Below are 19,560 nucleotides of genomic sequence, written 5' to 3'. Positions count from 1 at the left end.
CGATGCACAAACGCAAAGTTCCATCATTCTTTTTCACAAACAAAACTGGTGCACCCCAAGGTGAAGTGCTAGGTCGGATAAACCCTTGTCAAGCAGGTGTAGACGTCCCCGAATGCCCGGGAGGAACGAGTCCCCCATTCCGTTCAATGTTGGGCTTACTACAGTTCGGACTCTCAAATTGTCACGGTTCTAAATCTGAACCAAAAAGTCCAAATCCGGCAAATCGTTTTGAGAAAACAGATTTTGAAAGAAGTGTCAAACATGGACTGCTTTGCCAGATACAGAGTCGCCACCTAAATGTTTTATTTTGAGGAAATTTAGGAAACCCTGACTCGTTTGCCTAAGGCCACGTGTCCGTCATCACCAAAGTTGCCTCGGCTCGGGAACTTGGGTACGATTGGGGAAGGTCATTTCGTGAGCACCCCCGCTCGCCCGATCAAAGATCGGCCTCTACTAACCATGATATCTATTTTTGAAAACATTATGCGTTCTTATTCCGGTTATTAGCCTAGATTTACTATGTGATGTGCACAGCATACAAGTATAGACTGGATCGCCTGAATTGGAACAAAACATTTCATGTTTGTTTGTTTGAAAATGGTTTGATGGTGCTACTCGCAAGTAGGCTAAGACGTGGATTTGCCACCCTCAGGTGGGCTTAGAAAACATGATTTTGCCACTATCTAGTGGGCTTAAAACTCACAATTAATAAATTGTTCCAATTCAAATAACCCAACCTTCACCCACAGGCATTCAGGCAGTTTATATCACATAAGCACATAGCCTCATGGTAAGCATGCTATCATGGCATTCACTCACACGCATACAAGGATGCTAAAGCGTAAAACTTACCGAGTACTCCAAGCCAAAACAGAAGCTAGGTTAGAAATTCATGCATGATCCTAACTATACAGAAATGTCTAATGCAACACATGCAAAAATGCAACTATAGCAGGCTCGGCTATTCTAAACATGGCATATGAAATGCTAACATGTATTCAACTTGAAATTGAAAATACAATGCAGTTAGTATGATGCGCCGAGCCCGGTGCATGCAAAACAGATGAATGAATGCAAACATGCTATCATACTGTATGCTAATAGAAATATGCCCTAATCTAACCATCATAAGCTGGTAAATAAAAGGGAGAAAGACGTGGGGTTGGAAGACATACATCACACACACGCACACTTATTACAATATTGTCCTTACGCGGAGGGTCCGAATAAATAATATACAGTCCCGAATAAATATTACAGTCCAAATATGTACAAAACCCTAATTAATTAACAAATTAAATTAGGAAAGCAATAAATTGGCATGCAAGCCAGGGACTGCCTCAATTCTGCTCCGGATGATGGATGATGCATGCTTGAGTTGCCTTGTGCGGAAATCCACTGCGATGCCCCAATTAGCCTCTGTTTGCAATTATTCTCGGGATACGTGCCAAGTTTCGGAAGGCTGCTGATTTCTTATTTGCTGCAACAGAGAGCAACAAAGGGACATGGCAAAGTATTTTCACATATGTATGCATGACTACTCTTCATGGAGTGTAGTCCTCGATCCTCGTGCCACCAATCACGCATCTTGATGCATGATGGCCGAGGAGTCGATTTGCACGACTCAATATGAAATGAATGCACATATGGACACAACAAGGCCTAGACTCCATCATGGATAATCCGGAGCGTCGGCGACTAGGAATTGAGACACGTTCCGTCACTCGGAGTATGAAACGTACCTCGTTTCCCGTGCTTAGGCGAATTCCTATCCCAAGCACAATGCAATATGCATGACATGCATGAATGCAACTAATGTACAACCTAGCATGCACAATGCTATGAAATGGCATACACAATGCACGATGTAACATGGCATACACGATGCTCTAACATACAACCTAGCATACGCAATGCTATGAATTGAAATGGCATACACAATGCACAATGGACTTACACCAACATGAGTGGACCTCAGCCACACTCACATCGGTAGCCATGAGATGAAAATGAGACACTCAAAATGCGTGCATACATGCACGCAAACTGAGGACCGACCCTAAGGCACAAATGCCACTCTAACATGACATGGCAGGGGATGGAATATGGCATACAAGCATGCAAATTTCAGTACCGAAATATGATGCAATACAGCCCCGAAACATGGCAATATGGTACCCGACACATGGAATGAGACCCCGAAACATGAAATTCGGTACATGGAATGACCTATGGCTATGCAAAGCATGCATTATTTGAATATGAAGCGTGAAGACAGAATCAAGACAGTCCCAAAACAAGCATATTTACAGTTTTAAGTAAGGCCTAAAAGTGAACACAAATAGGGCTAAGTTAACATGCAAAAATGGCCCCAAAAGAGAGATAATGAAGCAAGTAGCAGCTGCTGGCCCTAAATGGCCGAGAGCCCTTCAACAAAGTTGAAGAGGGGCTCAAAATGAAGCACTTTACAATTTACAACAAGCCACGAAAACAAACACAAGTATGGCTAAACTATTGTGCAAGAAATGGGCCAAAAGGGAGACAAAGAAGCAAGTGATGGTTGCTGGCCTCAAACATAGGAGGGCCCTTCAACAAAGTTGAAGGGGGGCCCAAAACATGGTGTTTTACAGTTTATGATCGAACCCAAAACAGTGCACATGCAAGCTTAAAATATTATGCAAAATAAGGCCTAAAAAAGAGGTTTAAACACAAAGAGCCAAAAGGGAGCTTCAAACAGCAAAGGTTCCTTGATCAAACATGAAGAGGGGGTCAAAATAAGGCTATTTACAGTTCGGACCAGAGCCCAAAAATACAAGCACAAGGGGCTAACAAAACATGCAAAAATAAGGCCAAAAGAGGGATAAAGAGGCAAGTGACAAAAGGAAGCCTCAAACAGTGAAGAGCCCTTCAACAATGTTGAAGAAGGGCACAAAATAAGCCACTTTACAGTTTATAACCAAGCTCAAAACAGTTTAAAAAAAGGCCTAAAATACCATGCAAGAAAGAGGCATACAAGAGAGGTAAAGAAGCAAGTGTAAAAAGGAAGCCTCAAACAGGGAGAGGCCCTTAAACAAACATGAAAAGGAGCTCAAAATAATGCTATTTTCAGTTAGGGTCGGAGCCCAAATATGCAAGCAAGTATAGCTTAGATTGTATGCAAAAATAGGGCCAAAAAGAAGAGAAGGAGACTTACCCTTGAAGAACCAATCCTTGACAGCCTTTGGACCAAGTTTGGGTGCTCCTAAGCTCTGAAAAACAGTCTCAAGCTGCTGGTGTGGAGTATGGAGGCCTTGTGCTATGAGGTGTAGTGTAAAATGGTGTAGGATTTGAAGGATTTTGGTGCTTGGAATATAGAGAGAGAGAGATTGAATGCAAGAGGCTTAAACCAAAAATTTCGAACCCCTGAAGCTGCTGGAATGGCCTGGATATATAGGCAAAAGAGTGGAGAAAATGGGGGAAAAATGGGGGGGAAAGGAATTCAAGTTTCCCTCCAAAAGTGCAGCCCCCCGGATACACAATCTGGGGGGAAACAAAATACATATTTGTAATGTACCTGGAGAGGGGAGAAAGGCCGGCCTATTATTGGAGTTACAGGTGGCTGGTTGGCCTTCGCCATGGCCGGCCGGCCAAGGGTCAATCATGATTGATGGCCGACCATGCCAAAAAGAGGGCCTCCCATGTGTGCACAACACAACCATGTGGTAAAAAACTAGAGAAAGTAAACCAGGAGAGAGAAAAGCCCACTTTTTGGAGGGGTTCAAAAGGGGAAAACACAATTACTGGCCGGCCATGTAATATTGGTGGCCTCCCAGGTGTGTACAACACAAATATGTGGTTTAAGGTAAGAAAAAGTGGCCTCAGGGTGGTCAACATTGGCTTTCAAGTGAGAAAAACGGACGACGGAGGGCGATGGAGGAATAAAACTGGTTGTCAGAACAATTACTGGCCTCCCACCTTTCTACGACCTTCTTATCAATGAAACAGAGGTCCCTGCCAAAAATGAACCCAAACCGATGCAAAATGAAGGTTCGGGGGCCGAAACGCGCAGCCCGAGGCCCCGAAAACTGACTGCTAAGCACCGGAAGTGGTGTTCGACCACGAAGTTGGTTTTTCGAGCCACAGTGTCCCTCAAAAGGGAGCAAATAAGGTACATGCCAAAAACCGGAGCAAACGGAGGTGGTTAAGCGGTCTCGAACCGAGGCACACGGCCGTTGGCTCCGAAAAATCGGGAACCGGGCTCCAAACGGGAAAAATGGCCTACGACCACGAAACGTAGCCTACGGCCACTGAGAGATAATCTACGAGACCTCTCCCTCCCTTCGGGAAGAGAAAACAGAGAAAACGGAGCCTGGTTCGCAAACCGAGGCAAAGCATGTAAGAGTCCGGAAGTCCGGAGGCAAGGCTCGCAGCCGAGACTCTGAAACCTCTGAACGAGCACGATATGCAACATCACCAAGCGCTCAATCGGTGACGTCTGAGTCTTAAGGTCGGTCAAAAATGGGGTGTCTACAGCAGGTCTTGCAACTGTTCTTTAAATTCTTTCATTTCGGCAAATGACCATTCTGTAGGGAGTTTTAGAAATGGGCTGGGTGCCTGGCACAGTTTCAATAGTAAACTCTATCTCCCTATCTACCAATTCCCCTAGTAATTCATTTGAAAACACATCTGGAAATTCTCTAACAATAGGGATATCATTCAATTCAGCATTTACAGATTGTTTAGAAAACATATAGCACAAATAACCCTGACACTCTTTCTTGATCAATTTACATGCTTTCATTGCAGATATCAAATAAGGTGGAGGCACTACCCCGTTACCCACAAATATAATTTCTTCTTGTTCTGGTGGTCTAAACACAACCCGTTTGGTCACATAGTCAATGGTGGCACAATATTTAGTTAACCAGTCCATGCCCAAAATTATGTCAAGTGCCTAAAGTTCAAGGGTAACAAGTCCACATATAGAGTGGCATTTCCAATTCGCATGTCACAAAAACGATAGACAGTTTCACACAATACAGATTCCCCAAATGGAGCAGACACACATAGTAGATATGGCAATAATTCTAGAGGTCTACTCAGTCTAGAAGCAAATGTACATGTTACAAATGAGTGTGTTGATCCAGAGTCAATTAACATAAAGGCATCCTAATTACATATAGAAATGTTACCTAAGACAACTGCGTTGGCATTCCGAGTATCGCCCGGAACAAGCGCAAAAACTCTCCCTTGTCTCACGGTATCTTCGACGGGAGTAGATCTCGTAGCATTTCCTGGTTTTGGGACTGATGCTGTCAAACTAGCAGCAAACTTTCCTCTGCTCTATTCACAATCTCTGGCCATATGCCCCTATTTACCACAATTAAAACAAGCTCCTGTCACATGGTAACAAACCCCACGATGCTTATTACCACGAGTGGTACACAATGGGGTTGTAGCTCGGGAAGAATTAGAAGCGTTCGAGGAGCCCGTGTTTTGTTTCTTTGAAAACTTCTTCTTTGAAAAGAAGCCCTACCTTTTACTACCCTTCTAGTCAGTTGTCGGTTTAGTTTGTCTAGCTATATTAGCTTCTGATATTATGGCCCTGTCTAGCACCCCAATGTAGGTTTCTAGCTTCAAAACATTTACTCTTTCTAAAATGTCACTTCGAAGCCCACCTTCAAAATGCCTCGCCTTCTTATAGTCTGTATCAATTACGTATGGTGCAAACTTGGCCAATTCAGTAAATTTGGCCTCATGCTCAGCTACAGTCATACTGTCTTGCTTAAGTTCCATGAACTCTGTTACTTTCCTATCCCGGACACACTGCGGGAAGTACTTGTCATAGAAAATTTCCAGAAATTTTGCCCAATCAGCATCTTTGTAATTCTCACGCATTAACATCCACCATCTTCTTGCTTCGTCTTCTAGCATAAAGGTGGCTAGAAGCACTTTCTGTGTATCCGAACACGAAAACACTTCAAACAGTTTTTCGATGCCAAGCTTCAGCTTTCAAAGGATCTTATCCACCATGGAACTGTGGTGGTTTCATGTTCTTAAACTCTTTGGTGAGAGCTATGATTCGGTCATCATTCTGATTATCTGGCACAGGTGGTGCCGGAGGTGGAGGTGGCGGATGTGGTTGCTGCCAGTTGTTGCCACTCTTGTTGTTGCCTCAGTGCCTCTGCCATTTCCTGAATTAGTCTTTCCATTCTATCCAGTCTGGCAGTAGAAGATTCTTCTATCTCATCACCTCTTGTTCTCACTATCTGATTAAACTTACATTATACTTTGTACAAAAGATTCACAGGTATGCATATATTACAGAGCATACTTATTTAAATAATTTTCAAAGCAGCAATTCACAAATTTATAACACATAGTTGTTCACATTGAAACATTCAGATGCATTCTCAATACTATCAAAGTCATACTTATCACATGAATGCATCCTAGATCTTTTCTAGACGCTTATTGCTCTTTTAGACAGGTGTGTGAGTTATTAACTCGTGCTATGATACTACTCTGTCACGATCCGAACCCGTCCCTATAGGTTAAGGCCATAACCGGCCAGTAATCGCGAGATTACCTACGGCCTTAATCCACTAAAACAAAACTCATCAAAGTAAAGGGGCCAAACAGAAGCAAATTTAAGACTTTATCCATAGAGCTGCGCTTATATGCACACCATTACATTCTAAACATTTATGTGTTAATAACTCACATCAAAAAATATACTAACACAGAACATTGTGCATACAGGATCATACAAGATTAAGTCAGTCGAACCCAAGACTTATATACAAAGTAGTCCAATGCTTTCACCAACATAACAAAAACTATGAACAAGGACAAAAGCGAAGACAGTCTCGTGCGTGAGACGTTTGGGTTGACTACTCAAAACTTCGACTGTTTCTCACAATTTCATCGGGGCTGGTTTTGGACGTCCCTTGGCTCACCTACATGTACATGAATGAGCGTGAGCGAATGCCCAGTGAATAATATCAAATGAGGAAGATACATAAGCAATCATTGAAACAGTTACAGCAAACGGCCTTTGGCCCAATCATTTATATCTATCGGCCCTTGGCCCAAACGTTTATGTCAGTCGACCTTCGGCCTAGTCATTTATGTCAATCGGCCTTCGGCCTAATTACTCATGTCAATCGGCCTTCGGCCCAACCATTCATGTCAATCGGCCTTCGGCCCAATCATTCGTATCAATCGGCCTTCGACCCAATCATTCATATCAATCGGCCTTCGGCCCAATCATTCATATCAATCGTTGTCCACCATTCAGATTAATGAACTTACAAAACTTACATATAAGTAAACAATTGGACAACAGTATATTTCAAATATCTTGTTAAGATATTACTCACAGTGATTGGCTTGTGGATTTGCCCTGGAGTTTGACCCTACACATTCCATGAACACAAAAAGGGTCACAAACAATTTGATCCGTTCTTAAATTCATATTTTCCTCTTTAGACTTTATTCTTATCTCTTTAATTCAATTACCATGCTCAATGTATGCCTAAGAGTACTTGGAAGTGAAAGAGAACAGAAAACGGAACTCAGAATGCATAAACAAAATTTCAGAAAATAGGGTTCCCGCTCAAGCGGACCCTTAAGGCCTGCAAAAGTACTGGTTATGTCAAATTTACGCTCGAGCGTGCATTCTGGCACTCGAGCGGAAGGCCTCTCTACATAGGTCCCCGCTCGAGCGTGAACTTCCCCGCTCGAGCGGACATCCACGTCTGCAAAAGTACTGGGAGCACGAATTTCCCGCTTGAGCAGCACTTTCCCCGCTCAAGCGGACATAAAAAATTCTGGATTTTTCAGAACACATTCTTGAGCTCCAATTCGACATTCAAAGGCTCTAAATGCCTGATTTTGACTCAAACTTCATATATATATGTACTAACATGGTATAAACACCAAATTACAACATTAAAAAGCCTAATTTCACAAATTAATCACATGCATGTTCTAATCTTACATCAAACTCATGTCCAACATGATAAATTCAAACATTCAAACTTCTACTCCCATGGATTGTACATGCATGTGACATATAACCCTTATTCTCAACTCATATGATGAAAAGATGGTCAAATACATGGATTTCAACTAAAAAAACTAACATGGATCATACATTTGGTGCTCAAACATGCAATTTCAAAGTAATTACATACATACATGCATCTATTGACTTTAAATTCACCAAGACTATCTCAATCCATGCTCTTCCTCATCATTCAACTTTGAATTTACAATTTACAAACAAAATCCATGAATCAAGGGTGGGTTACTCACCTAGGAGCCTTACTTCTCACAAATTATGGTTGATTCTTGAGTTCAATCTTCAAATTCCCAAGTTTGAGCCAAAAATTGCACAAGTCTCTCCCTCTCTCTCTCTATGGCCGGCCCTCTCTCTCTCACAATTGTATAACGCAGATTTTTTGAGTTCAATAGAAGTAAGTGAGAGTGTATTAAGGCCCCTACTCAACACAATATAATAATAATAAATAATTGGGCACTAATTCACCAATTTAATCAACTTAATCTGGTTCGAGTCAATTTTCAATTAAATTTCACCGTAGGCTCTAAAAATTATGCCAATCACAATGGCGCGATCAATTTTGGTTTCGGTGGCCGATAAGGCCTTCAATTTAATTTCGAAAGCAGATAATCGAACAGATATTCCTACGGTGAACAGATAGAAATTCAAAACCACATATTTGCACATAATGGCACACAAGATCATATTAAACACATAATCCTACTCATATAAAGGACCAATTAACATAATTCAGAACAGGGGTATTACATACTCGCTACCAGTTTGGCTGGAGTCGGAGCCGTCGTTTGAAGTTTCCCAGGTGGCGACTGTAACGAATAAGGAAACCCGAGTATGGAGGCGTGAAGATCGACAGAATTGAGGGTATGGACGATTTGGGAAAAGTCATAGCTTTGGGAAAGAGGGTCTTAGAGATGGGTCTTTGGGCAGACCACATGCAAGGCCTCTAGTCAATAAATTGGGCCGAGGGAATTTGGGCCCCGTGGACTCTAAAGTTAAGAAGGTGGGCCAGGGGGTTTTGGGCTCTACTACTTGGGTGCCTATGCATGTGGGCCAGTCTTCTTTGACTGGAATCCAATTGTGCGGTCCAGTGGGGTTTTGAACTCTTTTCAGGCCCTAGCTCAAGAGTTACCTAGCCCAGCAAGGGAGGTGGGCCCACAGGTGAACCTGATGATTGCCCAGGTCTTCGGGTCGTTACACGTTGCTATTGGGTCAGGTCACCAAAATAATGGCGGTAAGACGCCAATGTTGGGGACGGATGACACGTCAACGCCGTTTAGGCCGGTGGGGTCTCTTGCATTGCTGTTACACCACGGGCAACATACAATGGCTGGTGTATCAATTTCTTCACCTCCGCCGCTTGTGGAGAAGCTCGGTGGGGCAGAGCAGGGATGTCAGGAGGTCCGTGAGGAGTGGGGGGCAGAATTTGAGGTTGGTGGGGCCGAGATTGATGATGGCTTAGCTCTAGTCCTTCAGCCAGTGGCCGTGGAAGTTGGGGAAATAGTAGCGGCCACCTCTCAATCCGATACAGTACTGGATTCAGAAGTGCATTTCCAAACAGAGCAGCCACCAACATCGAATGAGGTTTCTGAGTGGGTGTTGGCTCGGATTGCTGAGGTTAGTAAATTTTTGAGGGTTTCTTTTGAAGGGCATGAGGAAGAGGCTTTGAAGCTGTTTTCAGCCATTAAGATGTCATGGCAAGGAGGTGTGTCAGGGGGGCAAGAGTTACAGAGCACGGGCCAGAAAGATAGAGGAGGCCGGGAATTACGCAGATTAGAATGCTCCATCAATTATGATCATAACACGATCGGGACTGGTCGGTGGATGAGGAAGGGCGTGGAAACCCTTTATTGTTGCCATGCAATTGAAAATATTGATTTGGAATGTGCAGGGTTTAAATGATATAGGAAATAGGGCAGTGGTTAGATCATTATTGAAGAGTGCTAGAGCGGATGTGGTGTGCCTTCAGGAAACCAAAATGGAGTATGTAGAGGTGAATGTTGTCAAGGATATCTGGGATGGTAGGCATGTGGATTGGGCTTTCCAACCAGCTGTAGGGGCAGCAGGTGGTATTCTTATGTGTTGGGATAATCGGGTGGTGGTGCAAGAGGGGGTAGAGGTGGGAGGTTTTTCTTTATCTTGTCTGTTCAGATGTGTGGATGATATTTTCGTTGGGTATTTACGGGGGTGTATAGGTCAGTGAGGAGATCGAAGCGGGTGGCTTTTTGGGAGGAGTTACAAGCTGTTGCTTTTTGCTGGGAGAGGCCTTGGTGTGTAGGTGGAGACTTCAACGTCGTGCGGAGTCCAGAAGAGAAGACAGGGGGGCCTTTTCCCAAAATAAGCTAACCTACTGACCTATTTTCCAAACTAAGTCGTCTGGCCGAAATTCCCAGAATAAGCTGAAGCAGGTTTCCAAAGCACGCTTTTAGCATGTTTCTGGCGCACTCATAAAAGCGTGGTTACAAACTACGCTTTTAATTAAGAAAAAGCGGTTTCTATTAGCATTTTCAAGCTTAAATAATAGCGTGATTTGGAAACACGCTTTTAACATATATTAAAATGTAAAGAAAATGAAAGTCAAGTGGGGAAGTAGCTCAAATGGTAGAGCGCTTGTTTGCCTGCAAGAGACACGGGGTTCGATCCCCCACATCTCCAAACTCAAACTATTTTTCAAGTTCAATTCAACACTTTTTTTCCCACCCTTCCACTTACTCTATACTTTATATATTTATTATGTAATTTTTTTTATCAAAAAAAAGTAAAACGTTTGTTTGGTTAACTAAAAAAATTTTCTACAAAATATAATTTTTTTCAAAATGTCAACGTAATTGATTAAAAAGTATTACTATTCAGGTCTAAAAGTTCATTTTCTAGACCTACTGATGGGTCAAGAAAATTATTGGTTCAAAATTAAATATTTTTTAATTATCAAATAATTATCTTTTTGACACATCACTGAATTTATAAAGTGGGTCCAATGATGTGTCAAAAAGATAATTGTTTAATAATTAAAGAATAGGGTAAATTACGTTGACATCTTCTGAGATTTATATTTATTACAGTTCCCCCCTTACCTTTTGAAAATTGCATTCCCCTCTCTAAGGTTTAAAATTTCATTACAGATTTCTCCCTCCAACAATTTAATTTTTTTAAATACCAATTTTGCCCTCACTGGGTAAATTACATTGACACCCCTCACATTTTGGAAATTACAATCTCCTCCCCAAGGTTTAAAGTCGTATTACCAATTGCCCTCTCGGTTAATATTAGTTGAAATAAAAATTCATTGAAAAAAATTAATTGGAAAAAAAATTAATTGAAAAAAAAAATTATTTGGAAAAAAATTTTTGTTAGTCAAATTTTTAAATTTTTGTTTAAAAACCAACATAAGATAAAAATTACACTGACACCCCATGAGGTTTATGTTTATTACACTCGAAAGATAAAAATTATATAAAAATGATAATTATTTTTTATTTTTTATTTTTTATTTCTTAACCAAATCAATTTTTAATTTTTTTAAAAAAATTTAAAAATCAAACCATACATAACCTAAGAATCTTTTAATAAGTTATTTCTTACGTTGGTAACTTATTTAATTATTTGTCAATTTTACGATGTTTTTACTATCTGAGACCTGTTTGGTAACCATTTCATTTTCAGTTTTTAATTTATATTTACAAAAATTTTAAAAACTGTCATAAAAACTTGTTTGATAATTTTTTTGGTTTATAAATGGTTATTTCAGTTTGTAAATTTGAGGAAAAAATGTAAATTCAAAAATGAGTTTACGTTGGTTTTTAAACAAAAATGTAAAAATTTGACTAACAAAATTTTTTTCCAATTAATTTTCTTTTAATGAATTTTTTTTTCCAGCTAATACTAACCGAGGGTGGCAATTGGTAATGCTACTTTAAACCTTGGGGAGGGTATTGTAATTTCTAAAATGTGAGGGGTGTCAATGTAATTTACCCAGTGAGGGCAAAATTGGTATTTAAAAAATTTAAATTGTTGAAGGAAGTAATCTGTAATGAAACTTTTAACCTCAGGGAGAGGGATGTAATTTTTGAAAGGTGATGGAGGAATTGTAATAAACATAAACCTCAACGGGTGTCAATGTAATTTACCCTGTTCTTTAATTATCAAACAATTATCTTTTTGACACATCATTGGACCCACTTTATAAATTCAGTGATGTGTCAAAAAGATAATTGTTTGATAATTAAAGAATATTTAATTTTGAACCAATAATTTTCTTGACACATCACTAAGTTTAGAAAATGAACTTTTAGACCTGAATAGTAATACTTTTTAATGAATTATGTTGACATTTTGAAAAAAATTATATTTTATAGAGAATTTTTTTAGTTAACCAAACAAAAGTTTTACTTTTTTTTGATAAAAAAATTACATAATAAATATATAAAGTATAGAGTAAGTGGAGGGGGGGGAAAGAGTTGAATTGAATTTGAAAAATAGTTTGAGTTTGGAGATGCGGGGGATCGACCCCCGTGCCTCTTGCAGGCAAACAAGCGCTTTACCATTTAAGCTACTTCCCCACTTGACTTTCATTTTGTTTACATTTTAATATATGTTAAAAGCGTGTTTCCAAATCGCGCTGTTATTTAAGCCTGAAAACGCTAATAGAAACCGCATTTTCTTAATTAAAAGCGTGGTTTGTAACCATGCTTTTATGATTTTATTCATTTTGTGCATCTGGGCCAGAAACATGTTGAAAACATGCTTCAGCTTATTTTGGAAAATTCGACCAAACTAAGCTTAGTCTGGGAAATAAGTTAGTAGGTTAGTTTATTTTGGGAAAAGGCCTGAAGACAGGGGCCAGACAGGTGACGGGGCCGATGAGGGCGTTCTCCTCTTTTATTAATAGGTTGGAGTTTATTGATATGTCGTTGTAGGGAGGGGGTTATACCTGGTTCGGAGGTGGAGCAATGTCTCGTATTGATAGATTCCTGGTCACGGGGGATTGGGAGGAGCATTTTTCCCAGATGTTCTAGGCTCGCTTACAACATCCGGTTTCAGATCATTGGCCTGTCCTATTGGATAATGAGGCAGTACGGCGTGGCCCGACGGCTTTTCGTTTTGAGAATATGTGGTTATAAGCCGACGGTTTTGGCGAGACAGTAAAGGAATGGTGGGAGAGTTATAGTGTGGCGGGGTTGCCTAGTACCTCGATGGCTCAAAAGTTAAAGCTGCTTAAATCTAATTTGAAGCGATGGAATCAGGAGGTGTTTGGTCAGTTTGAGGTACAAAAGGCGAGTACTTTGTCGATTTTGCAGGGGTTGGATGAGAAGGAAGAAAGAGAGGGCTTGTCGGCAGATGATGTGGTGTGTCGGGAGAGGGCGTAGAAGGATTATGGGCGGATTGCTAGGATGGAGGAGATTAGTTATCGCCAGAAGTCCAGGTGCTTGTGGTTGAAGAATGGGGACCGAAATGCTAAATTTTTTCATCGGATGGTAAATGCTCACCGGCGGTTGAATCAGATAGGGCGGTTGTGGGTCAATGGGGTGCTGCTTTCCTCAGAAGTGGATATCCAAAATGGTATCGTGGGTTTCTACCAACATCTTTTCAGGAATGAAGGGGGGGTGGCGTCCGGATTTGGAGGGAGTTACTTTTGATACTATTTCAGATGAGGCGGTGTTGATGCTGGAGCGTCCGTTTGCGGAGGAGGAGGTTTGGGGTGCATTGAGAAATATGTCCGGGGATAAAGCCCTTAGGCCGGATGCCTTTTTCATGGCCTTTTTCCAACAATGCTGGGGGGTGGTGAAGGCGGAAGTGATGGCCGTATTTTATCAATTTTATCTGGAGACAAAGTTTGAGAAGAGTCTTAATGCCACTTTTATTGCGTCGATTCCCAAGAAAGGTGGGGCGGAGGATATTAGAGAGTTTTGGCCAATCAGTCTTTTAGATAGTGTCTACAAATTATTGGCTAAAGTTCTAGCCAATAGACTTCTGGGTGTCCTGGAAGGGGTGGTGTCAAAGTCTCAGAATGCGTTTGTGGGGGTCGTCAAATTTTGGATGCTATGCTTGTGGCTAATGAATGTGTGGACTCGTGGGTTCGACAAAGGAAGATGGGGATTATGTGCAAGCTGGCTATTAAGAAAGCTTATGATAATGTGAATTGGAATTTTCTGTTGTATGTGCTTCAACGGATGGGTTTTGGGGAGCGATGGAGGAAGTGGATTCAGTTTTGCATTTTTACGGTGCGGTTATCAGTCTTGGTTAATGGTACTCCGGCGGGCTTTTTTTCCTATATGGCGAGGATTACGGCAAGGGGATCCTCTATCTCCTTTATTGTTTATTTTGGTGATGGAGGCATTGAGTCGTTTATTGTCCAGGCGGTTCAAGGGGGTTTGTTATCAGGTTTCGAGGTGGGATAGGGGCTTGCTTCTCTGGTGGTTTATCATCTCTTTTATGCTGATGATGCGCTTATCTTTTGTGATGCGGATGCAGATCAAATTGGGCATTTACGATGTGTGTTGCTGTGCTTTGAAGCGATGTCTGGGCTCCCAGTTAATTTGGCCAAGTTAGAATTAACTTCTGTGGGCGAGGTGGTTTGTCTTCTGGTGTTGGCAGCTATTTTGGGGTATAAGGTGGCATAGTTACCAGTTTCCTATTTGGGGCTTCCTTTGGGGGCTACCTTTAAGGCGAAAGGGGTGTGGAATGGGGTGGTAGATAGAGTGCAGCGAAGGTTGGCACGATGGAAGCGACGGTATTTGTCTAAGGGAGGGCAGCTCATATTGTTCAAGAGTGTCCTTTCTAGTATCCTGATATACTTTATGTCGTTGCATGTGATTCTTGTGGCGTCGCTAGGCGGTTGAAAAAGTTGCAACGAGATTTTTTGTGGGGTGGTGGAGGAGAGGATTTTCATTATCATTTGGTGGCTTGGGATAGGATTTGAATTCCTAAGGAGAGAGGGGGCCTGGGTGTCAAGAGGTTGGTGGGTTTTAACCAGGCTCTTTTAGGGAAATGGTTGTGGCGTTTTGCTATAGAGAGGGAGCGGTTATGGAGGAGGGTGGTGGCGACAAAGTATGGGGTGGCCAGAGGGGGGTGGTGCTCAAAGGGGGTGGTCCATCCTCATGGTTGTGGGTTGTGGAAAGGGATTTGGCTAGGGTGGACGGAGTTTTGGGTTAAGACTCGGATTAAGGTGGGGATAGGGGATAAGACTCGCTTTTGGCAGGATTAGTGGTGTAGCGAGGTGCCTTTGGCGAGTATGTTTCCTATGGTTTATGCTATTACTGCAGATGGGGAGGAGTTGGTGGAGTCTATTAGAGTTAGACAAGAGCAGTTGTTTGTTTAGAATGTTCACCTTCGTCGTAATGTGCAAGATTGGGAGTTGGATCAATTGGTGGACTTGCTGGGCATTTTGTATGGTGTCAAGGATGGAGGGGATGGAGCGGACTCTTTGGTGTGGGATTGTTCAAGATCTAAAGGGGTGTTTTTAGTGTCTTCTTTTTATGGTATGCTTGGGGGGAGGGGGAGTGGGGTAGTGTTTCCTTGGAAGAGCATTTGGGCGACAGGTTCACTTTCCAAGGTGGCTTTCTTTGTTTGGTCTGTTGCTTTGGGAAAGATTTTGACTATTGATAACTTGCGTCGGCAGGGGCAGGTTCTAGTTAATTGGTGTTACATGTGCTGTAGGGATGGGGAAACGGTGGATCACTTGCTTTTACATTGCCCAGTTGCGTCTCGACTTTGGAATTCTATTGCGGCTTTGTTTGGGATGGTTTGGGTGCAACTGGGGTCGATATTAGGTGTGGTTTAAAGTTGGGGTGGGGCTAGGGTGGGGAAGCGGCATCGGAAGGCTTGGGTTCTTGCTTCTCATTGTTTGATGTGGTTGGTATGGTTGGAGCGGAATATGCGTGTTTTTCAGAATGAGTGCCGCTCCGTTTCCTGGCTTGAGAGTCCATTATTGCTGGTTTGGCATAGTTGGGTTTCGGGTTCAGTTGATCCCAGTGTTTTGGTTTTTGAAGATTTTGTGGAGGATTTACATAGATAGTTTGGTTTGGCCCTTTGTGGGTGGTTTTTGTATTCCTTGCATCATCTTGATACTTTTCTAATAAAGTCCATTTATTTATCAATAAATAAATAAATAAATAAATTTTATAAATTCTTTATAAGTTTTTGAAAACTAAAATAGACACTAAATTATATATATATATATATAATATTTATAAACATAAATTTACCAAAAGAGGAGTTTAATTTTGGATTATACCTAAGGCTGTAAAGATTGTTTAATTTGATTTGATAATTTAAAGAATTTCAAAATAAGTATTTGCTTGATCTCAAACGAATTGAATTGAGTTGAGTTGAGTTGAAGTATATTGATTTCTTTGTAGTGTAGTGTATAAGTTTATTAAACACATTATCAGTCAAAATCAAACAAATTTTAATTGAGTGTTATTTATTTATTTATTTATAATACTTAAGTTGAGTAATGGATTGACTTTAACTTGTTATCGGTTAATCTCAAAAGTACTTGTGATGAACACGAATTGAGTTGGAGTAGCTTAGATTTTAGGGTTTGTTTGATTAACATAATTGATAGTGAAAGGATTAATTATCTCATGAATTAGTGTAGGATTAGTTATCCAATTAAATTAGTGAGATAACGTATTATGTATTCATTTTTTTTTTTTTTTGGCATACTTGGAATTATAATACTCACAGTTCCTCTCAATGTTGAGGACTTGTTAGGATTACCCATTTTGTAATATTGGGTCTATTTCTCATATTTGATCTATTAGGTTTCACAATGCATAGCTTGATCTTTCCTGATTTTTCACTTATTAAAATTTGATTCTCGTCTTGGACATGTTTGCTAATGTGCGATTGAAGAATAGAAATTATGTTACAAATTTGATATTTATTTTGCATTGCTTTAGGTTCTAAGTGATCCACAAAAAGAGAGCAATATATGATCAGTATGATGAAGAAGTTCTCAAAGGCCAAGTGCCACCACCCAATGTCGGAGGACTCGGTGGTCACGGCAACACAACATTCTTCCAAATGGGAGATGGTCCAACGGTGTTTAGATTTAATCATCGAAACGCAAATGACATTTTTGCCGAGTTTTTTGGGAATTCAAGCCCATTTGGAGGAATGAGAGGTGTTGGTGGCATGAGAGGAGGTTCAAGGTTTGGTGGTGGTGGTGGAATGTTTGGAGATGACATTTTTACTTCATTTGGGGATGGCAGAACGATGAGTTCTGCCCCTTGGAAGGTGGCTCTGATTGAAAATACATTGCCTTGTAGCCTTGAAGAACTATATAAGGGGACAACAAAGAAGATGAAAATTTCAAGGGAAATTACAGATGCCAGTGGGCAAATAGTTGTGTTCATCATTGTGATTTTTTTCTCTATGTTTGGTGTTAACTGATTTGCTTTTAATCATTTAAGTGATGTTGATTCAATTACCGGATTTAACTATTTGAAGGAAGGAACAACTTTGATAATCACTCATGTTATTTAGTATATTTTTGGAATTGTTTATTTGAATAGGTTTACTATTATTTGCTTTTTATACTGTCAATAAGTTTCGGGTTCTGCTTCTGTTCATGACCCATTTTTGATTATGAGATCAAGAATAATTCATGTGGGCAAAGTAAATAAATAACAAATTAAAAGTAAAGGAAAAAAAAAAAAAAAAAAAAAACCAGTGGGAGGTGGTGGCCGCCAATTGTTGTTACCCACCGAAGGTGGTTTCATGCAAGAGATAGTCATTGACTATTCAATGATGTTGGTTGTAGTAGGTAGTGACTAGAGGTGGTTGTCAAAGGAGGTTATCGGAAACAATGCACCACAATGAGTGCGTTGTTTTTTCTTCTTTCTCTAAAATGAGAGCTTCTCTCTCTTCAATGGGAGTTTCTGGCCTAAGGGCTCTTCCTCTCCGGTCCATCCAATGCTCTTGTTTTCCTATGTACTAGCTGAGTCTTTCTCGGCTACCCCCTTGAATTTTTTTGGTGTCTTTTCCGGTTACCCCCTCGACTCCTTTTCTGTCATCTTTCATCTTCTCTTCTCTTCCAGTTTTTCTTACCCTCTCTTAGTTCTCATGGCCTCTACCCCTCCACCGACGCCACCTCCCTCTTCTTCACATATTGCCTAGGGGTTGTCCTTGGAGGAAGGCAATGGGGAAAGTGAAGACATCTCAAATCTGTGCCTCATTGGAAAACTCTTAGCCCCAAAAACTCCTAACAAAGCAGTTGTGGCAAACATTGTTCGAGCAGCTTGGCGTACTCGAGGCGAGCTCTCTATCTCACCTTGGACCAATAATATTTTCTTATTTCAGTTCAGTGACGGGGAAGACCGACATCGAGTTCTTCGTGACAGCCCATGGTCAGTGATGGGGTGGTTCCTAGCGCTTCAACCTGTCTCATCGGGATGCTCAGTGGAGGAACTAGATTTCAAATGAAGTCCATTTTGGGTGCAAGTCCACGGACTCCCTATCCGAAAATTAACCAAACAAAATGGTGAGATCCTAGGCAACACAATTGGAAGACTGGTTCGAGTGGAAGCCTACACAGAAGATCTATTACTGTATCGGAGTTTCTTACGGCTTCGGGTGGAGATTGACACACAATAGCCACTACCCAAGGGAATATGGCTTCAACAGTGCTCGGGAATTCCTCATACATGGCTATCCTTTAAATACGAAAAGTTATCAAACTTCTGCTATGACTGTGGCAGATTGGGGCATGAGAGGAATACCTGTAAATTCGTCTCTAAAGAACAAGGCACCTCCTCTGGTTATGGTCCTGAGTTGAGAACGAGCATGGCTGGAAGCATGAGATTCCCTACTGAGCACTATCGCCAGAAAATGGATGCATTGTAAGCAAGTTTAGCCCCACTCTTTTCAGGCCGGAAAACCTTATGGGCATCGGAACCCTCTTTTCCACCGGAGTGTGAGGATTATGGAACAGAGCAGCCTAGTTTGTTGGTACAACCACAACCACGATCACAAAATCGTACTGCAACAGAGACTTGCACCACCGTATCCCAAGATCAGAATCAGACTACCACTACCCCTAGAATGCCACGTGGAGGCTCTGATCCCACTACCCCGCAGAAAGATGGTGGACAGAAGCATTCTTCTACCAACACTTCTGTTGCCCTCACATCCCCTCTTCTGGAGCCGATGGGCCAAGAAAGGTTTTTAATTCTTGTGGCCCTTCACAAAGATGGTGGGCCAAACCCTGGAATGGGCCTTCCTCCAATCCCTGGTGTTACTACTAATGTGACTGTGGACTCTGTTAAGGTCTCAACTTATTTTGTTACAGAACCACCTGATAGCCCAAACTACTCTGGGCCCTCTTAAGCTTTGGATATGGGCCCTGGCCAAGAGCCCTTACCTTCTACTAGGAACAGCCCAATTCCTCAAACCTTGTTACCATCTAACCCATCTAATGAAATACCTCTCTTATGCATTACCTAAGTCCCAGAAGAGGGGTTAACAGAGGCACTCCAACACTTGTCCCTTAAAAG

The 19,560-nt window shown here is 41.3% G+C and overlaps 1 protein-coding gene across 2 annotated transcripts in view; it reads left to right on the top strand.

The window, feature by feature from the left end:
- Positions 1–17,600, top strand: part of LOC114280296 (Pentatricopeptide repeat (PPR) superfamily protein) — a 28,934-nt gene extending 11,334 nt beyond the window's left edge. For both annotated transcript variants that reach the window (XM_028222649.2, XM_028222648.2), the window contains one exon: positions 16,966–17,600. The gene's annotated coding sequence lies outside the window, so the exon portion shown is untranslated. The remainder of the gene's footprint in view (positions 1–16,965) is intronic.
- The last annotated feature ends 1,960 nt before the right edge of the window (positions 17,601–19,560 follow it).

Source organism: Camellia sinensis, chromosome 9 (genome assembly GCF_055761805.1).
Source record: "Camellia sinensis isolate YWXY chromosome 9, ASM5576180v1, whole genome shotgun sequence".
Lineage (NCBI taxonomy): Eukaryota > Viridiplantae > Streptophyta > Magnoliopsida > Ericales > Theaceae > Camellia > Camellia sinensis.
The sequence above is the reverse complement of the archived record's forward strand: the minus strand, read 5'-3'. Positions and strand labels throughout refer to the sequence as shown.